The sequence below is a fragment of the Pituophis catenifer genome, unplaced genomic scaffold (genome assembly GCF_029215685.1).
Source record: "Pituophis catenifer annectens isolate HBS135680 unplaced genomic scaffold, rPitCat1.0.hap2 SCAF_1, whole genome shotgun sequence".
Lineage (NCBI taxonomy): Eukaryota > Metazoa > Chordata > Lepidosauria > Squamata > Colubridae > Pituophis > Pituophis catenifer.
Window position 1 is genome coordinate 241,122,534 of NW_027256881.1, and position 24,490 is coordinate 241,147,023.

General features: G+C 38.9%; 1 pseudogene; it reads right to left on the minus strand.

Moving 5' to 3' along the window:
• Nucleotides 1-24,135, minus strand: LOC139310720 (ribonuclease inhibitor-like; annotated as a pseudogene).
• Nucleotides 24,136-24,490: the final 355 nt, after the last annotated feature.

Sequence of the window (24,490 nt, forward strand, 5' to 3'; positions counted from 1 at the left end):
CACATTTCATTTTGTCCCTCCTTTTGCAGCCTTTTTTTAAATGATTCTATTCCACCATTTCTTTGATTAGTGTAACTCTTGTCCTGTGGTGAGGTGGCTATGGCAACTTGGCCATGGTGATTTGGCGCAGCAACCTGTCCTAGATGCCAACCAAATTAGGGTTTTAGGGATTCTGAAAGTGGTCAGGTCTGCGCCTCTTCCTGCTCTGCAAGGACTCTGAGCTTGCCAGTCTCTTCACTCCTCCTTGGTTTCTAGCTGGAGATTCCACCATAGCTGTTTCCTTCCATTTTCCATTCTGTATAATGTATTTTCCATTCAACCTATAATTTTAAAAAAAGTATGTTAACCTCCCAGCAGAAATCCCTAATAATGAGATTATAATCTGATTCATCCTAGTTAATTTCAGGGGTGATTTGTTTTCACTCATTCTAGGTTGTTTTGTCTGATCAAAAAGTTTGATTTCCAGTCTCTTTGGGAAGATTTGCTATCATTACAATTTAACTGGTGTGTGTGTGTGTGTTTGTGTGTGTGTGTATTTTATCCTTGGTATCCCACTGTTTCTCAAATTGATCTTCATCTCCCCCCCACCCAAAATAAATTAGGAAAACAGCTTTCTCATATTTGCACGCCCCTTATAGACCTCTTAGGAATGGGGTGAGGTCAACAGTAGACAGTTTAAGTTTTAAGTTTTGGGGGTTTGGGGAAGAAACTACAGAGTCAGGTAGTGCATTCCAGGCTTTGACCTCTCTGTTACTGAAGTCATATTTTCTGCAATCGAGTTTGGAACGGTTTACTTTGAGTTTATAACTATTATTTGCTCATGTAATGTTGTGGTTGAAGCTGAAGTAGTCATTGACAGGAAGGACATTGTGGCAGATAATTTTATGTACTATGCTTAGGTCAGACTGAAGTCGGCGTAGTTCTAAATTGTCTAAGCCCAAAATTTGGAGTCTGGTGGCATAAGGTATTTTATTGTATTTTATTTCATTTTAAGGTAGCATGAGAGTGATCTCTATGTCAATTATCATATTTGAAATAAAGAAACGGCATACTGACATTAAAAACTGGCACTATTACAGTCAAATTATACAATCAAATTATAGTGCTGTAAGTCATTTAATTTCAAATGTGTTCTGAACTGATTTTTACATTCTGGACTTATTGATTGGTTACTATTTCTCTGAAGTATAATGCAACTACATATTACATTGGATAAGTATCTGACAAAATGAAACTAATTCTATAGTATCACCTCTTGACCCTTTAGGATCAGACATGTAATTAGAGTAAGAATTCCCCCCCTCAATACTATAATGGATCAATCTCATTAGGTATAACTAATTAATTTTATTGTTTTAGAAAAAGAATGAGAAAATATAATAATGGCTTTTTAATATTAATCACATGCAAAGCTATCAGGGGACAGAAAACTATCAAAATTACATTGTCTCAAATTAATATCCAATGGGAAAAATCAAGAGTTAACACATATTTAAAGATCCCAATAGGTTGATCCCAAAGGATACACTAAGAACATGCAGGAGGTAGCCATGTGGTAGGCAGAGTTTATCTGGGAGGCTGGAAATTACAGTTAGTTTGAATAACTGATTCTTGTTAAAAGTTAATAAGGGGCTCTGCCAGCAAAGTCAGGAGGAAACACATGGCCAAGGAATCCCACCCAGAGGCAGAGGGCAAGCGGGCGGCATGAGAGCGGAAGAATGGCGAGAGCCAAGCCCGAAAGGCAGCCAAGCCTCGCTGTGTCCACCCTGAGGTGGCCCTTCGGCCAAACGCCTTACCTTCGTGGGCAGCCATGGTGAGCAGAGTGGGTGAGGCACGGAAATCAGCTGGGCCGCAGGGGCCATGTGGTCTGGGCAAACAAGTGAGCAAAGGAGCCAGAAAGCAGCTGGGCAGCAGATGTGACTCTAGGTACTGGCCAAGGTGGACGAGGTGAGATAAGGAGTGGCTGGGAGGGGAGGGTTGGGATGGGGCGAGGCCAGCCAGTGGTGGGATCAGCCAGTTCTCTGAACTGCGCAAAATATTAACAACCAATTTGCTTGAACCAGTGCGAACCAGCTGAATCCCACCTCTGATTTGTATTCTTATAGGAATTGAAGGGAATGTGATTATTAATGACAACTGAACTGCCTCTCCCTGGATATATTTCCATAATATTAAAAATAAAAAAAATGATATGCAGAGGAAACTGAAAGAACAATCTCTTTGCCAGGCCTGTCCAAATTTTGGCATTCAGGCAAGAAAGACCTTTGAGTCATTTTGTGGTGAAAGGTATAGTCTTACTAAAGAAAGTGGTTGCAGGATAAGCAAAGCAAGATCTGAATATTCATGTATAAATTTGGTGATTATCCCTTCTCCCAGGCCCTCCCCCCTTGATCATTTTGTTAATGTCCAATGGTACTCAATAGGTGTTTTCATAACAATTCTAAAATTTGGCATCTCTTTGGTGGGTGTTTGTATTCCATTCCCATGCGTGCCTCCTGGGATCTTTCAAACTTTATCTCTGGTTGGCAAGTCTGGTTTCTATCAAACCCCCCACCCCCAATTCCCACTCCCCCTTCTTTATGGCAGGATGCCATCAAAGTGAAGCAGGGCAGAAGTGACATGATGGCAGATCTGACACACTTACTGTACAGTCTCTATTGCACATTCTGGTTGTTTGAGCCCATCCCACAGCATTTCTAATGGTTTGTCATCTGAGTTCTTGAGGGACAGGTCTAACTCTCTCAATCTCAGGTTTTTTCTGAGGACTTCTGCAAGATGCCTGCTGCAGGATTCACTCAGGATCTCTCCAGAAAACCTGCAGAAAAGGGTGAAAAATATTGCAATTATCTTTTGAAAAGCAAGCATGGAATGTATTCTTATAGGGATTAAAGAGAATGTGATTATGTATAGAAACTGAACTGCCTCTCTCTGGACACATTTCCAAAATATTAACCTTTACAGGATGATTTTGCAGATCAAACTGACTAGGTGGCTCAGTGGCTAAGACACTGAGCTTGTCGATCAGAAAGGTCGGCAGTTCGGTGGTTCGAATCCCTAGTACAGGAGGTTGGGCTAGATGACCTCCAAAGTCCCTTCCAACTCTGTTACTGTTACTTACTTTAGCTTCTTTATTGTACATTCTGGATTATTGAGCCCATTGCATAGTAGTTCCATTGTTTTGTCATTGGGGCTTTTGAGGGATAGCTCTAACTCTTTCAGTCTCTGGTTTTTCATGAATACTTCTGCAAGATGTCTGCTGCAGGATGTGGTCAAGATCTCTCCATCAAGCCTGCGGAGAATAGTATGGAAAATTACAATTATTTCTTTTTAAAAAAATATTTTTTAAAAAAACATAAACATAAAATACATCTTTTAGAACGAAGCATTGATCCAGTCATAAATTGGTACAATCGCTAATTCATCTTTAACAATATTTCATCTCCACTAATTATCATCTTGTAAAAATAATAATAATAAAAAGTAAAACATTTTAAATAAAACAGTAAAAAAACCAGCTCACAATAACTGACTCAAAAACAATTACCTTTCTATTTTTTCACCTCAAATATTAATTTCCAAATAACACAACTTAATGTTTTACACAATTGTTTCCCTAAATTCTATTTTATAATCCCCTTATCCAAAAACCCGTTACTTAAATCTTTAAATCCTAACTCAATATCATTTCATTATCTTTTTATTTTTATTTGAATGAATGTATTTTAAGAATATAAATCATTACTATTATCTTAAACAGTATCTTAACAATTACTCACAACAAATCATCTTCATTATTATTTATCTCAATATAATCCTAATTTAGCAAATAATCCCAACATATTTATCTTTAATTATTTATCACAGCACATCATCTTCATTTTAGTCCTCCTTTTACTTTTAATCCCAGCATAATCATTTTTATTTTAACTGTTGACTCCAACATAATCATTTATTTTTACTATTATTTCCAGCAAAATCATCTTTCTTTTTACTGTCAAACCCAGTATGATCATTTTTGTTTTTGCTGTCAAACCCAGCATAATCCTCTGAATTTTACTGTTAAACCCAGTAAAATCACTTTATTTTTTGCTGTCAATCCCAGCAGAATCATCAAAGTTTTACCCAGTATACTGTTAAACCCAGTATAATCATTTTTGTTTTGCTGTCAATCCCAGCATAATCTTCTGAATTTTCCTGTTAAACCCAATATAGTCATTTTTAATCTCAACATAAGTTTCTTTAATTTTACTGTTATACCCAATATAATCACCTTATTTTATAATCATCACTTATTCATATTCATTAGCATTCTCTAATTCAGTATATCTAATCTTGTTTTCATTCTCAGCTTTGTTTACAATTTAACATTGAGGCTTAATTCTTACCTCAAACATATCCACATATGAAATCAATAAAGTTTCTTGGATTTTTCTCATATTCATATATTTTCTTATTCATCTACAGAAAGCTCCTTTTTATCAAAACTATCCATCTTTACTTCATTTTTCTATTTTAGTCACATTATTTTATTTTCCATACAAACACCTCCTTTTATAATTAGTGTACATCTAAACAATACAGTTTCATTTTTTAATCAAACTATTTTTTGTTCTTCTTTCTAGTCGTGAATATTTTATTTCTTCATTTCTTTGTCTGTCAAATTATAATCAATTTCAAATTCAGTGTTCCCAATATTAATTCTTCATGTATCATTTTAGTTCTTTTTGTTCCTTATATTTCCTGAGAAGTACATCAACTTCCTTCTTTTATTAAAAAATCCATTGTATTTCCTCTTTCTTTCCCTCAAAAAAACCATCTGTAGACAAAGAGAAAACCTCTAGTCCCGACCACTCACGGCTGTTTCTCAGTAGTTTCACCATGCTCCAAGACAAATGACAAATTACAGTGTTTCTTTTTAAAATGGAAGGTGTTACTCTGCAATCCACACTTTCCCTTCGTCAAATACATCTCCATTTTGTTGTGATTATATAACAATCCAATTCAATCCATTTCTTCTTTTAAAATTCTTTTTTCCTTTTTTCCAAATCCAAATCTAATTTAAACAAATTCTTTCCAGGCTCACTATTTATTTATTGCAATTACTTCAAAACCAAAGTAGTTTGCCTTGCGGATCTTTTCCTTCTAAAGTCACTTTTCAAGATCTTCTATGCCCCAGTAATCCACAGCCGCTATTTTTAGGCTAGGGGTCTTTCAAATTATAATTATTGCTCTAGCGTTGTTTCAAGCCTAGGTTGGTGTCACTCACCCAGTTCAAAGAGCTCCGTTCTTTTCACTTTCCTCCTGCACATCTCTTCTTTTGGTATGTCCCAGCTTCATGGCAGCCACCATGGCTGCTGCCCCCCACCGCTGATGCAGAGAGTTCCCTCCAACCTCCAAGGAACTTGCCTGTTCCTCTTGGTCATCCGAGGCGCCTCTCTTTCACCCCCATCCCTGCAGGACAGTTCGGGTCCAAAGACCCACTGGTGGTGGTTCGGCAGTCAGGGTTTTTGCGGGGCTCATCAGAGCCCGCTATTTCCCCGACTGTCTCGCTGCAATGTCAAACAGTAAGTCGGAAATTACAATTATTTCTTGAGAGCGAGGCAGGTATGTATTTTATTGGAATTGAAAAGAATGTGCTTCCCCCTGGATGTATTTCCAGACTATTAAAAATCAAAAAACAGTTGCGCAGATCAAATTGAAAGGGGGGAAAATCACTTACTGCAGTGTCTCTATTGTACATTGTGGATGCTTGAGACCCTCACACAGCAGTTCCATTGTTTTGTCATCTGGGTTCTTGAGGGACAAGGATAACTCTCTCAATCTCTGGTTTCTCCTGAGTGCTTCGGCAAGATGCCGGCTGCAGGATTCGGTCAAGATCTCTTCAGCAAGCCTCCAAAGAAGGGTATGGAAAATCACAATTATTTCTTGAAAAACAAGCGTCAAATGTACTCTTATAGTTATTGAAGGAAATGTGATTGTGTAAGGCAACTGAACTGCCTCACCATGGATATATTTCCAGAAAAGTAACAAGTCAAAAAATGATTGTGCAGCTCAAACTGAATTGAAGGAACAGTCACTTACTCTAGCGTTTCTATTGCACATTCTGGATGTTTGAGACCCTCACACAGCACTTCCATTGCTTTGTCATCCGGGTTCTTGAGGGACAAGAATAATATATTCAATCTCTGGTTTTTCCTGAGTACTTCTGCAAGATGCCTGCTGCTCGATTCAGTCAGGGTTTCTCCAGCAAGGCTGCAGAAAAGAGTGAGAAAAATTGCAATTATCTTTTGAAAAACAAACAGGAATGTATTCTTATAGGAATTGAAGGGAAAGTGATTATGTAAGACAACTGAACTGCCTCTCCCTGGATATATTTTCAGAATATTAACAGTCACAAAAAGGGGTTGTGAAGATCAAACTGAATTGAAAAAACGGTCACTTACTGCAGCATTTCTATTGCACATTCTGGATGTTTGAGACCCTCACACAGCTCTTCCATTGGTTTGTCGTCCGGGTTCTTGAGGGACAATAATAATGCATCCAATCCCTGGTTTTTCCTGAGTACTTCTGCAAGATGCCTGCTGCTCGATTCAGTCAGGGTTTTTCCATCAAGGCTGCAGAAAAGAGTGAGAAAAATAGCAATTATCTTTTGAAAAACAAGCTGGAATGTATTCTTACAAGGACTGAACACAATATGATCATGTAGGAACTGAACTGCCTTCCTCTGGATATATTTTCAGAATATTAACATCAAAAGACTTTTGTGCTGATCAAACTGAAAGTAAATAGTCACTTACTCTAATATCTCTATTGTGCATTGTGGATGTTTGAGCCCCTCATAGAGTAGTTCCATTGTTTTAGCATCTGGGTTCTTGAGGGCTAGCTCTAACTCTCTCAATCTCTAGTTTCTCCTGAGTACTTCTGCAAGATGCCTGCTACACGACATGGTCAGGATCTCTCCGCCAAGCCTTCAAAGAAGAGTATGAAAAATTATAACTATTTCTTGAAAAACAAGCATAGAATGTATTTTTACAGGACTTGAAGTGACTGTGATTATGTAAGGCAACTGAACTGCCTCACCCGGAATATATTTCCAGAAGAATAACAGTGAAAAAATGATTGTGCAGCTGAAACTGAGAGGTATATGCATTTCTTACTTTAGCTCCTTTACTGTACATTCTGGATCATTGAGCCCATCGCACAATAGTTCCATTGTTTTGTCATCAGGGCTTTTGAAGGTCAGTTCTAACTTTCTCAATCTCTGGTTTTCTCTGAGTACTTCTGCAAGATGCCTGCCGCAGGATGCAGTCGAGATCTCTCCACCAAGCCTGTGGAGAATAGTATAAAGAATTAAAATTATTTCTTGAAAGCGAGGCAGGTATGTATTTTATTGGAACGGAAGATAATGTGCCTCTCCCTGGATATATTTACAGAAAATTAACCCTCAAATGATAGATCAACCTAAAAGGAAAAAGAACTCACTTACTGCAGTGTCTCTATTTTGCATTGTGGATGCTTGAGACCATTGCAGAGTAGTTCCATTGTTTTGTCATCTAGATTCTGGACGTCCATGTGTAATGCTCTCAGTCTTGGGTTTTTCCTGAATACGTCTGCAACATGCCTGCTGAAAGATTCACTCAGGATCTCTCTAGAAAACCTGCAGCATCCAAAATAATCACAATTATTTCTTGAAAATAATTATGGTTTGTATTTTAATAGGAATTCAAGGGAATGTTTTATATGGCAACTTAACTGCCTTTCCTTGGATATATTTTCAAAATATTATTCTGTTTGAGTTGTGCTGATCAAACTGAAAGGAATAAATAGTGACATATTGTAGTTTTGTAAGAAATTCATATATTCACTTTTTACGATTATGATTGAAAGAATCTTCACAGATTATATTTTCTAAAATGAAATTCTTTAGTTGGATTACTGTATTGTGGGTAAAAAGAAAGAAAAAATATTCTTATATTGGCACACCTCTTTATTGTTCAGTTAAATATTTAGGTAGGAAAGAAGAAATCAAAAAATAAATCTAGCACAATATGGGTGATGATGTCCACTAAGAAACAGTAAATAAATGTTTGTATAATAGACTTATTCAGCACCACAAGTCACATAGAATTACAAGTACAGTCATAATTCAGGTCCAGGTAATTCAGGTACTCAAATCCAAGCCTTGGAGAACTTTTAGCCCCCGAGCAGAAGCTTTGTTTGCAATCTGGAGCTGAAAATCCTCCATGGTTGAAAATCCCTCCTGGATTTCAGCAGGGAGTTTTTTTAGCCAGGCCCTAGAGCCGTGATGGCGAACCTATGGCACGTGTGCCACAGGTGGCACACAGAGCCATGTCACTTGGCACACCAGCTCAGCCTCTCTAGGAGTCTCTGGAGGCTGGGGACAACAAAAAATGCCACTTCCTGTCTGTTTTGGGCCTCTGAGGGGGTGGGGAAGGCTGTTTTTGCTCTCCCCAGATACATAGAGAGGATCTGGAGCCAGGTGAGAAAGAAAAACAGGCCTACCGGGCCATTGTGTGCCAGGAGCAGGGGGCAGGGAGGGGGGGTCATGCATGCATGCACAGGGCGGGGTGCATAGAATTATGGAAGTGGGCACATGCACGCTCATGAACCTCCCCCGCCCCCCCTTCCTGGCACATGATGGCAAAAAGGTTAGCCATCACTGCCCTAGAGCATAATGGCTTCTCTATTGGTTTTATCCTTTTTTTTTAATATTTTTTATTTTTTTTAACATCTTAAACATAAAATACATCTTTGAGAGCGAGAATTTGGTCTGGTCATAAATAGGTACAACTGCTTACACTTGTTTAACAAGCTCAATTACAAATTTCATCCGTTTACATCTTTAAAAATAAAAGTCAAACCACTAATTTTTGTCACAAATTCTAATATCTTAATCTAAACAATTAGCATTCTATTGTATCACCATAAATCTTAGTTCCCAAATAAACATAGCTCCTTTTTATATGCAATCTTTAGTTTCCAAATAAACACAATTCTAATTTTTATATCATTTTATAAATCAAAATTCCATATATATTTCTTAATTTCAAGACCCATTTCATCAAATCTCTATCTTAACCTCTATTAATCTACATCTAATTTTCTTAGCCTTATCATCAATTACATTTCTCATGTTACATAAAGTCATTTCAAACTCAGTTGACATTATTTAATTATCATCCATCGTCTACTTTTTCACCCCAGCTGATTTCCAACATTTTTATCTTTAGGCTATTTTCAGCATATTCTCCTCCACGTCTCCATCTATTGTTTGGCTGATTCACAGCATTTTTCTTTTGACTGTTTTCTAGCATAATCTCCTCCATTCCTCCCGCTGATTGCCAGCATGTTCTCCTCCACTCCTAAATCTATTGTTTGGCTGATTTACAGCATTTTTATTTTGGCTGTTTTCCAGCATAATCTTCTCCATTCCTCCAACTATTATTTGGCTGATTTCCAGCATTTCTTGTTTTGGCTGTTTTCCAGCATATTCTCCTCCACTCCATTTTTATTGTTTTAGCTAAATCACAGCATATTGTATAAGCTGCTTTTCAGCATATTCTCCTCAATGTCTCCCATCAATTTAGAATAGAGACATGTTACATCAAATATAAACTATAAATTTTTCTTGAATTTATACACATACTTACTCATATTTTTCTGTAAAAGTATCATTTTTATCCACCTTAATATCAGTTTTCTTTATTATTCTATAAGCACCTCCTGTTAATATTCAAATTTCATTTAAGCATTTAAACATTATATTTTCATTTTTAATCAGACTATTTTATATTCTTATTTCACAACCAAATATATATATATTTCTTTCCTTTCATATGCTTTATGTGTATTTCTCTTTAGTCAGGTTCTTCCTATATAAACCAAGATTTTTCTGCGGCCAGAAAAAAAGCCTAGAAACTAGTGAATTGTGATTTCACTGAACTAGGGCTGCAGAAAAATCTTTGTTTACATAGGAAGAACCTGGCTAAAGAGAAATACATACATATATACATATATATATATATTCCATTTCAAATTCAATATTGCTAAATTTAAAAAAAAAACATTTAAATATTACATTTCCATTTTTAATCAAACTGTTTTCTGTTCTTAACTCACAACCAAGTATATTCTATTTCTTCCTTTCCCTATCTGTCGATTAGTATTCTATATCCAATTCAATGTTGTCAAATTTAAAACTCTTTAAAGAAAAACTTTTTCTTCTTCTTCTTTTGTAACATCTGTTCCATGTAAACTCCATCAACTTCCCCTCTTTTGTTGCCATGCCCTTTTCTTTGGTTCCTGCGCCAGCTAGTTTCAATTTTAATAGTTCCGTTGTATTTCTTCTTTCTTTCCATCAATAAACCACCCGTAGACAGATTGGGAATCCCCAAAGTCAAACACTCTTGGTTATTTTCAAAGTAATCCAATTTAAATAGCAAGACACATTGTTTCTCTTTCAAGCCGAAAGCAATCCACAAAACATTTTCACTTAGTTTGGCAATTCTCCATTTTGTCAATCATGTAATCATCCGCTTGTCTCTGTTCTTTTAGTTTTTAAGGTTTTCAGATTTGGGTTGGTGTCACTCACCCGGCTTCCAAACGCTTCGCTCTTTTCCTCTTTCTTCCTCCTGCAAAGTGCTTTTCTGGTTTGCCCCGGCTTCAAAGCAGCCGCCATGGCTGCCACATCCCCACTACCGACTCAGAGGGTTTCCTCCGGCCTCTGAAGAACTTGCCTGTTCCTATCGGCTGTCCAAGGTGTCCCTCTCTTTTCAGGACAGGTTCGCAGCAGTTCGACAGTCAGGGGTTTTCCCCGACTGAATTGCTGCGGTGCCAAACCGGAAGAGCACTGTTCCCTGTTGGTTTTATCCTTTTCATTTAGCCTTCACCTCCCCTCCTTGCAAAGCAGCTAATACTTCTCTCTTTTTGCCAGCCTTCCCCTTCTCATTTCCCAAACAGCTAAAACTGCACGTTTTTCACAAACCTTTCTGATGGAGGTAATCCCTTTATTTTATCAAAGATCAATTCCAGAATGGCTTGGATTGAGTGGATACTCAATGACCCATGATTTCACAATTGTGATAGATTCTAAAGGTGAAAGGAAGGGGGAGTTAAGAAATATTCTCGCTTTGGATTCTATTGGGGAGGGGGAGAGGCTATATCAGGCATTCTCAAGGGAAGCTTTGCAGTTTGGTGAGATTCTTGTGAACTATTGAATCAACCATAAAGAAACCTCTTTATCTAATTTCCAGAGCTGTTCTGATTGCCTGTGCCTGACATTAATCTCGCCAGACCCACTGCTCCTGGGAAGGAGGCATCTTTGAACATGGTTGTTGTTAAGGATATTGGTGTGTTAACCAACCAGCAGAGCAACTGCACAGAGAAACGGTACTGAGAGCAAATGAATACAATACATACAAACTGGTTTAACAAAGATTTTACTTTGTAATGGAAAAAACAATTGCATAGTCTTTTAATCAATCCAAGTCTTTAGCCATTCAGTCTGGAGTTACAGAAATCTTCTTACCATACAAACAGCAGTAGGTAATGAACAGCAATTCAATGCCGTTGATCCATCCATGATGAGAGCTTCTTCACACACGATAGTAACAGTCCCAACCAACAAGTCATTCAACAATGACTATAGCTCAGCTCTCTTCTTATATACAGTTTGCACTAGTAATTATCCACTTAAGATAAGCGGAGTCAGCAGTGCAATGACTCAACAGTACAATTATGATAATTGCAGTCAGCAGTCAATCAGCAGTCAATTACAATGACTCAGCAGTACAATTACTCAGCATTACATCTTAAAGTTACAGAACTCATTTACAGTTATAGAACACATATATTGCCTGAACAACTTGTTAGGTTTACACCACATCCTAACATTCTCCCCTTTGGACAGGCTAATATATACTTGTTCAAATTCTCAAGCCATAGCTTTCGCAACACATTTTATGTTTTCTTGCACTCTGCGCTTTAGTGAAATTATCGGCAACATTGTTTTCAGACATACAATATTCCAATTTAACCATATCACTTTGAATACTCTGCCGAACATTTAAATAACGAATATCAGTATATTTTGACCTTGTCTTAACTGCTAAATTTGTTGCCATTTTTATAGCAGCTTGGTTATCCTCATAAATTACAATAGGATACTCTACCTTTAATCCAACATCTAGCATTAATTGTTTATAATAAATTAACTCAGTACATACTAGTGACAAGCAGGAAAATTCTGCTTCCATTGTGGATAAACTAATATGTTTCTGCCTTATAGATTTCCATCATATTAAACAATTACCTAACATTATCGCAATACCTGATGTAGACTTTCTGGTGGTCAAATCAGTAGCGAAACTAGCATCAGCATATGCGTTCAATGTAAGATCACGGTTAGATTCTAAATATAATGCATAATGCATTGTCATCTTTAAATATCTTAATATTCGCTTTGCAGCCTGCCAATGCCTATCTGTTGGTTCTGCATTATACCTTGCTAATTGGTTTACGCTATATGAAATGTCAGGTCTCGACCAATTGCTGAGATACGATAGACTCCCTATCAGCGATTGATAGATCTCCTTACTAAATCCAGGACTTTGGATTTCTTCATGTTGGAAATCCTGTGCCATTGGCATTTTAGCTGGCTTACATAGCTCCATGCCATAGCGTTTCAACATCTGATTAATCTTGGTAGACTGTGATAGTTTATACCCTCTAGCTGTTTGCACAATATCAAGACCTAAATAGTGTCTAATATGTCCTAAATGTCTAATTTTGAATTTCTCTTGTAACTGTTTAACAATATCCATTGCTTCCTTGTCAGTCTTGGTTACAATCATTATATCATCCGTGAACAATAGCAAAAATGATAATACACCATTATTTTCTCTTTTAAAGAGACATTTGTCTGCTACACCTTCCTGAAGACCAATATTATTCAGCTCTTTAACTATACACTGGTTCCATTCAAACCCTGATTGTTTTAAACCATATAGGTTTTTCTTTAGTTTCCAACAATCAGTTTGATCGTTTATTTTCACTCCTAACGGCTTCCTCATATAAATAGTATGTCTTAATGGAGCATGGAAGTATGCTGTCTCCACATCTATATGATTAATAATATACTTATTCTTTGCCGCCCACACTAGCATAGTTCTTAACATGCTAGCTCTTAAACTCGGAGCAAACACCTCATCAAAATCCTTCTCTGTTTGAGCGAAACCTTGAGCTACAAGGCGAGCTTTATGGGTTACTGTCCCATCTATACTTTTCTTTACTTTATACACCCATCGACAACCAATCAATTTCTCTCCAGATGGTAATTTAACATCCTCATATACACCCAAATTAGTTAATGAGTTTATTTCTCTACTCATTGCCTCCTTCCAAGCATTCTGTTCTTTTTCAGGATACGTTCTGATATCCTCATAACTTGAAGGTTCTATGTTAACTTGACAAACTACTGTTGCTTTGTACCTATCAGGTGGATGTCTTTCCCTACTGAATCTCCTAGGCAATACAGGACTCATTGCAGATGATTCATTTCCATCCTCCCCTAAAACTACCTCCTCTTCTTCAACCTTAATAAAAATTTTTACATCATCTATATCTTCATCAGGGGTATCATTACTCATTTGATGCTCAATGCTAACATTATTGTCATCCTGTCTATAATCTGCACACTCAAGTTTCTCCCAACCTTGGTGCTCTAGGAATTTTGCATTTGCACTACAGTAAACACTAGTAGTTCCCTGTGCCCAAAATCTAAAAGACCTATGGTTTGAATCATAGCCTACGAAAAACATTTTTCTGGCTCTTTGTTGTTCCTTCCTTCTCACAGTAGATGGAATAGGCACCCAAGCTGGGGCTCCAAATGTGTGTAAGTAACTAAGATTTGGTTTCCTCCCATGCCATAATGTAAATGGGATTTCACCAGTAGATGAATGTACCACATTGTTTAATACATGGTTAGCACACATAACAGCTTCACCCCATAAAGTTTCAGGCAAACCAGAATCTGCCAACATTGTTCTAGTCATGGCTTGTAATGTTTGACCTCTTCTCTCAACATAAGCGTTGTGTTGTGGTCTATATGTTGCAGACCGTTTATGCTGTATACCTGCCTCTTGCATTTCTCTAACCTTTGGTTAGTAAATTCCGTACCATTATCTGTTACCAAGCACAGTACTTTATATTTCTATTTCCTTTCAACAAATCTCAGACAGTTATTTATATGCTGGAATGTTTCACATTTTGTTTTCATAAGATAACAGAATCCGTACCTAGAGTAATGGTCTACTATGCTCAGAATATAGCAGGCACCTCCAATACTGGGTTTCTTGGGTCTAATCAAATCTACAAACACAACTTCTAATGGCTTTTTGGTATTAAAACCATTATAACGATTTGCTGGTGTTACCTTACTCTTTTGCTGATTACAGGCATTCCAGTTCAAATACTTACTACATGATTGTAGTTTTATACCTTCAGATAGCTGAACTGTTTTCTTTAACGACCTGAAATTTATATGCCCTAGTCTTCGATGTAACTGATGAATACATTCATCATGTGGTTTATCATTACTGTACACCGACCTAGCATTTGCCACTAATGCTGGGTTCTCTCTCAAAATAAATTAATCATTTTCTAATATTGCAGTAACAACCTTTCCATCTTTTTCAATTATACATGTATCATTTTTAAACGTTACTGTAAACCCAACTTGCAATAATGATTTAACAGAGAGCAAATTATACTTTAACCCAGGAATATATAACATAGGCAATGGTTCATTACTAAATGACCAACGTGCAACACCCTCTCCAGCTACCTTAATCTTCCAACCATTTGCTAATCTAACATGTTGGTTACTCCTATTCATTTTAACAAAGTTGTTTCTATTCTTAGTAATAGATTAAGAAGCACCACTATCAACAACCCACCAATCCTGGTTAACATCAGTTGTTGAACTGGATATAGCTAAATTACAATCCTTCTTGGGTCTATTATTATCCCTAACAGACATTTTCTTATTCTTACAATACTTAGCTATATGCCCTTTAGCCCCACTAGCAAAACATCGTTTTACAACATAGGCAGTTGAATACATTTTGTATTCTTTTGGTTGGTTTACTCTCAACTGATCCCTTTCTTGTCTTCTTCTGGATTCTTCTTTTTTTTAAAAAAAAAATCTTTATTTACATTTTTCATTAAAAACAGAAGACAACAAACCATATAAATAACATACAAGACAACACAACAAAAACAAGCGTACCTATAAGTAGTACCTTAATAACCTAGTATTCGGTACAGTATATCTATATTATATTCCGGAGAAGACAGAACAACTTGTATACATTTATAAATCAATTAGGTCTATCCGACCTCACTTTACTTGTATAGTATAAGTTTCTCAATAGATACAATTCCTCATCTAGTTTGGGTTATGTTTTCCTCTTCTCTAGCCAAACATATAATTTTTCCCAGGATAAACATGTTTGTGTTTGGTCTCTATCTTTTAGTTTTTTAGTCAATTTATCTGCTTCCACACATTCTAAAATCTTCTTTATAATTGCCTCCTCTGATGGGATATTTTGATTTTTCCAAAATTGAGTGTACGTCAATCTCGCCGCTGTGATAATGTGTAATGCAAGATACCATGAGTCTTTTTAATATTTTCCAGTTTGGAGCCGAGCAGGCATGTCTCTGTTCGCCATTCAATCTTTTGATTTAAAATCTCATTAAGCCATTTTTTTATTTTCCCCCAGAATTTTACTGCTTTCGGGCACGTCCACCACTGATGGTAGTAGGTGCCACGCTCAAACCCACACTTCCAGCATTCAGCAGACTGTCCAGTGAACATTTTAGCTAGTCTATCGGGGGGGAGGGGAGATGCCACCTATATATCATCTTGTAGATATTTTCTTTGTATGCCGTAGAAACTACTAATTTCATATTCCCCCAACAAAGCTCTTGCCATTTTTCTAAATGGATTGAATACCCAAAATTTTTCCCCCAGGCAATCATTGTATCCTTAATTATCTCGTCACCTATCTCTATTCTCATCAACAATTTATAAGTTTTCGAAATCATGCCTTTTTCTTGGCCCATCAGGATTTTGTCTAATTCTTGTAAGTCAATGTTTATACCTTTCTTATCTCTGTCTTTTTTATATTTAGATTGAATCTGTAGATAGGTCCACCAATCCACTTGCAGTTCTTGGGAATTCAATTCCTGTTTAGATTTTAATTTTCCTTGTACATTCAGCAAGTCCTTATATATTAATTTTTTCGCAGGGTTATAAAGTTTGGGGTATGTCAATGCTTCTAGAGGTGATATCCAGCATGGTGTTTTAATATAATATTTTTTACTAACTTTTTCCCAGTTTCGAATTAAAATATTTCTTATGTAATGTCGGGTGAACCATTTGCTTTGTGGAGTATTATCTCTCCAAAGTGCCATATGCCAACCCTGTTGTAGGTCGTAACCTTTTATTTTAAGAAGACGACTATTACCTAAAATAATCCATTCTTTTACCCAGGCTAACAGAGCGGCTGAGTAGTAGTTCTCCCAACATGGTAGGCCCAGGCCTCCTCTTTCTTTTATCTCTTGCATCATCTTTTTTTTAATCCGTGGCTTTTTCCCCTGCCAGATAAATTTAGTTATTATTTGGTTTAACTCCATGAAAAACTTTTTGGATAAATTCACTGGGGCGGTTTGAAACAAAAAGTTGAATTTAGGTAGAACGTAGGATTTTACTGTTATTACTCGTCCTAGAAGTGAGAGTTGTATTTTCCTGTGCGCTGCTCCCACTATCCATGAATGGGTTAAATGCTTCAGCCTTTGGCAAACAACTGAGTGTTACTTTAAGAAAGAAAGAGACTTCCCTTTCCTCGCTGCCCAGCCACACCCCCAATCACATGATACCCCAGTCTTCACTCAGTTGTTGGCAAACGCTGAAGTGTTTTTGGGATCTCCTGGATTTTAAGGTATTTGTTCCCTTCTTGTGTTAGTTTTCTTCCCTTTCCTAGGGGCGCTTAGGTCTTTATTTTATTTTTGATTATTTCCTTTTCCCCGGGGTTTTTTTGCTTTCATTTTGCCCCTGAGAGCAGCGGCAGCGCTAATCAGCTGGGCGTCGGGCTCGGAGCTTCGGGCCGCCCACGCTGCATCTTCTACCTTTCGGTGCCACATTCAAAAGCTGCTGGGAGATTAGCCAAGAAAGCCTCACTCAGAGCAGGCAGCCTCCGCAGTACCAGAGTGAAGAGGGGAGCGGTCGGCTCCAAATTTCCCTAATTAGGCCAGGGAAAGGCAGCATGCAGCCACGGCTCACCCGGCTAGCCCTGCCATCTGCCACTACACTACAGAAAAAGCCTTAATCCATCGGCAAGCAAGCGCGGCATCTGGTAGGACCCTCGGGCCGCCAGTGCAAGTCCGCCGCTTACATCCGGCACCCCAAGCCTCGCACCACATGGCGCCCGCCATCTTGACGGACCCTCGGGCCACCATTTTGGGCACTAATTACCTGATGGGCCTCTCCTTTCGGCATCTGGCAGCAGGATTGCGGGCCGTTCCCTGCCTATAGGGGCTCAGCAGCACCTATCTATTTGGGGTGCCTTCGCAACAGTGGTCAGCTGGTGAGACCTCCGGGCTCTCAGCAGCCGTTACCCGTTTAACGGGCAGAACGCCCATAACACCTTGAGTGGTTTTCTCACCAGTTACTCTCTCCGGCAACATATTATGTCTGACTCCCCTCTCTCATCAGACCTGGAGCTGGAATTGAGCCCAACTCGCAAGGGGGCTAAATCAGTCAAAAAGAGACCTCGGAAGTGGTCTGAAAGCTCCAGCCGCAAGTCCAAGACAGATAAGGGGATGTCCCTCCAAGATAGGGACGCACTAAGATGCCATAAGGTGCTGGAGAGGCAGTGTGCCAAAGCTCAAAAAGTGTTGGCTATGACCCCTACTAGGGGGCCAAGACCAGCAAGCACTGCTCCCTCTACATCAAGGGAGTCAGACTCAGCAATTGCAACCTTGGCTGAACTGGCTCAGACCCCAGCGACTCCAGTCCTGGCTGAAAGGGGGCCTCAACCTGATGAACCCTCCACCTCTGCTCGGGATGGGTCTGTGCCCCATTCACCAACGGGGCCGACTCTCTGTCCGACAACAGGTGTAAGGGCACAGGGGGGGGGCACTGCCGGCTACACAACTGGACTTCCAAACCATGTTCTCGACAGCATTATCATCCTTCTTTCAAAATATCTTTGAAAAAGATGCCATTGTTATTAAAAAATGGGGTTTGGGTTCCCAAATTCTAAATTATACAAATATGCATATCTACTGATGATACCAAATTTGGAGCAACTTCATTCAGCATAAATTCTCTCTCCCAGGCCCTTTTGGGGTATTTATATATAGCATTTTAGTTACTTAGATGTCACTGCCTTCAAAACATAATAGATTATTAGATAACCGCTATCCCTTTTATATCAAGCTGAATATTATAGTATATTATTTCTGGAAAATTGTATTTTGATCCTCTTTTTTATGCTAGATTGATGCAATGCAGTAATCCAGATGTAAAATTACTATTTCTAAAATGGAAGATTTGGATAGATGCTTGGGTTTGTTTTTTAAAAAAATTTAGACCAATGAAGGAATGATAATCATGAGATTTTATTATTTCTTTTGTTAAAGGATAACTATATTTTTACTTTAGCATTCAACTGGCAGTAATTATAGCTATAGGTAGTCCTCAGGTATCAACTGCAATTGGGACCATCATCTCAATCGGTAAGTGATGCAATCATAGCTTCCTCCTTGACTTTGGTTTTTTGGAAGCTAGCTATAAAGGTCACCAATAATTTGTTAAATTTGTTTAAGATTGCAAAAAACTATTTATGGCCTCAATTAGCTAATGGACAGAAGACTGCATGTTATTTACAAGTTCTGAATAAGTTGTGTACAAACAGAAATTGTAAATGGACAATTATATTGTAATACTAGATAACCTCTGCCTTGTTGGGGCATCTTTTTAGATAAATTTCTTTACCTAAACAGAGAAATAGAATGACACAGGAGGACAAAAAAGCAGTGACAGTGGGAATGACTTTCAACTTCCTACTGGCTTCCCCATTCAGTTTCCTTTTGGGAAACTGGCAGGAGTATTGGAAACTTTCCCTTCCCCTCCCCTCCTCTCCTTTTTCATGGTCAGAACTGCAAAATCACCTGGAGTTTTTCCCATCAAGATTTTTGGGGTGATTAATATTCACAGTAGTTTGCATAGATCAGGGATGTCAAACTCACATCATCACGGCATTGTCACCTGACGTGTCACAACTTTTTTCCCCTTCGCTAAACTGGGCGTGGCCAGCGGGTGACACATCTGGCCCTTGGGCCGCAAGTTTGACAGTACTGCCATAAATGGAGAGGGAGTGGGGAGGAACTGAATTAACTTTACATATAATTTCAGTAATCCTTTGAATGATTCCTGCCTTACCTGATGAATCTACAAGTTGGTGAGCATCAACATCTGCAACTAAAGATGAACTTTAATTAGTGAAATACACATTATAAAAATAGGTAAGTCATAGAGCATTTTTTTAAAAAAGGTAAATGAATGGCTTTATAACTTCTATGAATGTCTACATATATAATGTAAATTAGATTTTTTTTAATCTAATAATTGCTATACTTTACTATATATTTACTTTCTGCTTTTTCTTTTACAGGCAGACTTGAATGGCCCAAAATGGTGAAATTTACAGCAGTAACTGTGCTCTTGCCTTCTCTTCCAGTTCTTGGTTGCTTGGAAGAGGATCTGACATTAAACCATTTTCCTTGCTTCTAAGACACTAAGCCAAAAGGATTTTTTTTTTAATTTTTCTATTTTTTAAAAAAATTGATTTATATGCCACCCTTCTCCAGAGACTCAGGGCGGCTTACAATGCGTTAAGCAATAGCCTTCATACTTTTGTATATTTATACAAAGTCAGCTTATTGCCCCCACAAACTGGGTCCTCATTTTACCTACCTTAGAAAGGATGGAAGGCTGAGTCAACCTTGAGCCTGGCAAGATTCGAACTTACTTTAATTGCAGACAGCTGAATGTTAATAACAGTTAATAACACTGCTTTAGTCTGCTGAGCCAACAGAACTCCTATTATGCTCAATAGTATCAAAGCCATCCACAGATCAAGTAGAGATAGGACAAATATAGTACCCATGTCCTGGGACCATTCATAAATGCAATCAATACCATATCAGAGCTATATCTCTTCCTGAAACACAAGAAAATTGTTTCCTCCTGTGCTCTTCAAAGCTGCAAGTCTATCATTTTCTCAAGAACCTTCCCTAAAAAGGGAGATTTGCAGACTAGAGCAAAATTATCCAGTGCCATTAGAGCCAATGACGGCTCATAAAGAGAGGGTGATCTGTCACTTCCTTTTGAGCAAATGGAATCATCCTCTCCCATCAACCATCACTTTCCATCTCTTGGATTCAGTTACTTGTGGCCTCCTGGGAGGCCTTAACCAACCAAAGGCACATGGTTATAAAAGAGGCCAGGATTCACTCACCCACCCCCAAGGACCCCACCCACATTCTCAAGGCTAACTGGCTCAAACGCCTCACAAGGCTAACTTGTGTAACGTGCACTGGGTGACTGACAGTGTGGGAGAATTTTCTGAGGAATCCGCAGAGTGAAATCTGAGTGAAGCAAAGAAACAACATATTGTAAAGTTTGAAATCAGATTACCAATAAGGAAACATCAGGAATTTTCTTCTTTTTATGTAGCAAAGCTTCCCTTGTCAGGAAGGAGAATGATTAGTTCACCTTAGCTGCCTCCTTTTAAAGTAGACCTAACTTGACTCCTCACTCCTGAGTTTCCTCTCATCCCTTTCTTCTGGAAAGCAAGATGTGGGTCTGAATGCTCACTGGTTAATTTTGCATATCATTTTTATCACATCATCAAGCTCCCAATGTGGATAATAGTTTTTTTGGTTTTTCCAATTGTGTATATGTCTCTTTCGGGCATTAGAGTTTTTAACTGAGTGAGCTTTACACTATATTTCAGATAAATGTAATCTGGGTTGTGCCCTCCTTCAAGAATGCTGCTGTTTCAGAACTTCCGGTTGACATTGCGGTGATGCAGACACCGAGGAATAGGTCCCCGTGTTCCCTGTGCTGAATTCTTCCTGTTTGTGGGCTCTGGAGGGAGCTTAAGCTGCCCTGAAGGGGCGGTGAAGCAAAGAGGGGCACCCTATGAGGTCGGGGAGAGTTGCAGATCTCCTGTCTGGCCGGGGTCTTTTTTCCCTCTCAGCCACAGGAAGAAGAAGCAGCAGCCTAAAGAGGGCTGCTACAAAGCTTGGACAACCAAAGAATAACAACTAAGACTGATCCTGGAGAGAAGATGAGCCATGGTGGAACTGGGGGAGAGGATTTTTCTTTTGTTCTAAATTTAACCCCAAGAAATAATTCAGAACCATTTGCCCAGAACTATGTATTAAAGTGGTGCCTAAGCATTTTGGGACGTCCTGAAGAAATACCTAACCAGAAATGAAAGCTGCAGGAGAATAAATAATAGATTCTGAAATAACCAGAAAATTGACTCCTAACCTGGGAAGAAGCGGTACTAGGAAAGCATTTTTTACATATTGGAATTATCTATATACAAAACTTATTCTGTTTTTACATTTGTTGTATAATCCAAACGACAATGGATTAGTAAACTGAAATCTAAGTGGAGAGTGCCACCTGCTGACAAAAAGGGAAACTACAAGGAAGTGACTCAACCAAAGAGACATTTGAATATTATATTAGAGGATTGAATTTACAAAGAGGATATAAAGGGGCTTTTGAGAACCTCTGAGACTACTTAAATGGAACAGAGTGTTAACCTATGGGACATAAAGAATTCGGATTAGTGTACTCCTTGAAGGGTAATTCAAAAACCAAATAAATAGTTCTTGGACTGTTGGACAAAAATCAACTCCCTTTTAAAAACAAAATAAGATACTTAAGAAGGAGAAATGAGTGGAATTATACAGGAGATGGATTTACTCTTTCAAAATACAAAAGACATTATGGACAAAGGATTTAAGGACATTATGGAAAAAATGTAAAATACTATACAAAGGATGATGAGCACAGACCAAGATGCCCAGGAAAGGGAGGAGTCAAAAAAAGAAGTGAAGAAGGAAGAAAACAAAGAGGAGAAAACAACGGAAATAATAGTAATTGATGAATTAAACCAGGGGGAAAACATATTAAGAGTGTTGGAAGATATGTTAGAAATGGAGGTAGAGGCCTCGGTAGAATTCTTAGAAACTAGGCAGTGGAAGATGGTTGAGTTGGGAGGAATACTTAAATTGGACATCCAAGAAATAGATATAGATGGAGATTTAAGAGAGGAATGTGAGAGGCAAGTAAAAAAAAAGCATAACAATTAAAGTATTGAAGCGGGAAAGAGACAATGGGTAGATGATTTTTATCTTTATTGTTCTGATTCGCCTTTCCATTTTATTTATTTATTTATTTAATTTGATTTGTATGCCGCCCTATCTCCGAGGACTCAGGGTGGCTCACAACAATCAAGAAATCCCAACCCAAGTAAAACATGTGAAAAATACATATTGAACACATATTAAAACACATTAAAATAATCAGAACCCCATCAGTCCAGGTTAAACAACTATGTTTTCAGTTCGCGGCGGAAAGTGCGTATGTCAGGGGCCAACTGGAGCCCGAGGGGGAGTTGATTCCAGAAGGTGGGTGCACCCACAGAGAAAGCTCTACCCCTGGGGGTCGCCAGCTGACATTGTCTAGCTGACGGCACCCTGAGTAGGCCCTCCCTGTGAGAACGCACTGGGTGATGGGAAGCTATTGCTGGTTGCAGATAGTCCGACAAATATCCTGGGCCTAAGCCATGTAGGGCTTTATAGGTCATCACCAGCACCTTGAATCTCACCTGGAGGGCAACCGGCAGCCAATGCAAGTCACGCAGGTGTGGTGTAACATGGCCGTATTGGGATCCTCCCATCACAACCCGCACGGCCGCATTCTGTACCAGCTGAAGCCTCCAAGTGGTCCTCAAGGGCAGCCCCAGGTAGAGAGCATTGCAGTAGTCAATACGGGAGGTGACAATATGCATGAGTAACTGTGCGTAGGGCATCCCGGTCCAAATAGGGGTGCAACTGGCGCACCGGGCGAACCTGGGCAAATGCTCCCCTGGTCACGGTTGTTATATAGTCTTCTAAACTCAACCATGAATCCAGGAGGACACCCAAGTTGTGTGCCCTGTCTACAGGGGGAAGTACCTCGCCCCCATAGCCAAAGATGGAACTTCTCTATCAGACCGGGATGCCATACCCACAGCCACTCAGTTTTGGTAGGGTTGAGTCGAAGCCTATTCCTCCCCATCCAGACCCGCACCGCTTCCAGGCACTGGGACATCACATCGAGGGCATCACTGGGCTGATTTAGGATGGATATAAAAAGCTGGGTATCATCGGCATACTAATGATACCTCACCCCGAAACCATGGATGATCTCTCCCAGTGGCTTCATATAAATGTTGAACAGTAGAGGCGAGAGGACTGACCCCTGTGGCACCCCACAAGTGAGGGGCCTCATGACCGACCTCTGCCCCCCATCAACACTGCTTGCATATGACCCGAGAGATAAGAGGAGAACCACCGCAAAACAGTGCCTCCCACTCCCAACCCCTCGAGGCGTCGCAGCAGGATACCATGGTTGATGGTATTGAAAGCCGCCGAAAGATCTAATAGGACCAGAAGAGAGGAATAACCCCTGTCCCGAGCCCTCCAGAGATCATCCACCAGCACGACCAATGCCGTCTCTGTGCTGTATCCGGGCCTGAAACCCGATTGGTACGGATCTAGGTACACCGTTTCATCCAAGGCCACCGGGAGCTGATGTGCCACCATGCTCTCAACTACCTTCGCAAGAAAGCGAAGGTTGGAGACCGGATGGAAGTTACCCAAAATAGCTGGATCCAAGGCAGGTTTCTTGAGGAGCGGCCTAACCACCACCTCCTTCAAGGTGGCAGGAAAGCTTCCCTCATCCAAGGAAGCTGTTATCACTGCCATTATCCTCTCTTTCCTCTCCGTTTTCCTCTCTTTCTTTTAAAACATAGCTATCAAAGTATGAAGCGAGCAAGAGATGATGGATGGATGATTCCTCTTTTTTGTTGCTGCTCTGAGTTGCTTTTTCCTTTCTCTCCCTCTCTAATCTTTTTTTTTTCTAGGCAGGTGACATGATTAGAAATTAGACAGGAAAGAAAAGAAAAGTTTCTTAATAAAGGATGACATGATTTAAAAGCTAGAATAAGTTATAGAAATTAAGGGAATATTAATGTATACATTTTTATTTGATAAAATGAAAGTAATAATGAGAAATAGGTGGAATAATTGAATAATGATAGACTGTAATCTAATATAGAGT